Consider the following 1,734-nt stretch of genomic DNA (forward strand, 5'->3'; position numbering starts at 1 on the left):
CTCATCCTCATCCTATCCTCATCCTCATCCTCTTCCTCATCCTCATTCTACTCCTCATCCTATCCTCATCCTATCCTCATCCTTGTTGTCGTCTTCATCCTCGTCCTAATCAACATCCTATCCTCATCCTCAATATCGTCCTCATCCTGTCCTCATCTTCATCCTCGTCCTCGTCCTATCCTTATCCTCATTCTCGTGCTCATCCTATCCTCATCCTCGACCTCTTCCTCATCCCCATCCTACCCTCATCCTCATCCTCTTCCTCATCCCCATCCTCATCCTCATCCTCTTCCTCATCCTCATCCTCATCCTTATCCTATCCTCATCCTCATCCTCATCCTCCTCCTTCCCTCCCTCATCCACATCCTATCCACTTCCTCATACTCGTCCTCATCCTATCCTCATCCTCATCCTACTCCTCATCCTAACCTCATCCTCATCCTTATCCTCATCCTAACCTCATCCTCTTCCTCATCCTCATCCTCATCCTCATCCTCATCCTCATTCACGTCCTCATCCTATCCTCATCCTCCTCCTCCTCCTCATCCTATCCTCATCCACATTCACGTCCTCATCCTATCCTTATTCTCGTCCTCAACCTATCCTCATCCTTATTCTCGTCGTCATCCTATCCTCATCCTCATCCTATCCTTATCCTCATTCTCATCCTCATCGTATCCTCATCCTCATCCTCATTCACGTCCTCATCCTATCCTATCCTCCTCCTCATCCTCATCCACCTCCTTATCCTCCTCTTAATCCTATCCTCATTCTCATCCTCCTCCTATCCTCATACTCATCCTCTTCCTAACCTCATCCTCATCCTCCTCCTCATCCTCATTCTACTCCTCATCCTATCCTCATCCTGATTCTCGTCCTCATCCTATTCTCATCCTCGTCCTAATCCACATCCTATCCTCATCCTCATTCTCGTCCTAATCCTATCCTCATCCTCATCCTATCCTCATTCTCATCCTCCTCCTATCCTCATCCTCATCCTAACCTCATCCTCTTCCTCATTCTCATTCTCATCCTCTTCCTCATCCTGATCCTCATTCACGTCCTCATCCTATCCTATCCTCCTCCTCATCCTCATCCTATCCTCATTCTCATCCTCCTCCTATCCTCATCCTCATCCTAACCTCATCCTCTTCCTCATTCTCATTCTCATCCTCTTCCTCATCCTGATCCTCATTCACGTCCTCATCCTATCCTATCCTCCTCCTCATCCTCATCCTATCCTCATTCTCATCCTCCTCCTATCCTCATCCTCATCCTAACCTCATCCTCTTCCTCATTCTCATTCTCATCCTCTTCCTCATCCTCATCCTCATTCACGTCCTCATCCTATCCTCATCCTCCTCCTCCACCAGATCCTATCCTCATCCACATTCACGTCCTAATCCTATCCTTATTCTCGTCATCATCCTATCCTCATCCTTATCCTCATTCTCGTTGTCATCCTATCCTCATCTTCATCATATCCTTATCCACATTCTCATCCTCATCCTATCCTCATCCTCATCCTCATCCTCTTCCTAACCTCGTCCTCATCCTCATCCTCATCCTTATCATCATCCTCTTCCCCATATGCTTATCCTTATCCTCATCCTCATCCTTATCCTATCCTTATCCTCATCCACATTCTCATCCTCATCCTATCCTCATCCTCATCCTCATCCTCTTCCTAACCTCGTCCTCATCCTCATCCTCATCCTTATCATCATCCTCTTC

This window comes from Lupinus angustifolius, chromosome LG14, assembly GCF_001865875.1.
Source record: "Lupinus angustifolius cultivar Tanjil chromosome LG14, LupAngTanjil_v1.0, whole genome shotgun sequence".
In the NCBI taxonomy this organism is placed as follows: Eukaryota; Viridiplantae; Streptophyta; class Magnoliopsida; order Fabales; family Fabaceae; genus Lupinus; species Lupinus angustifolius.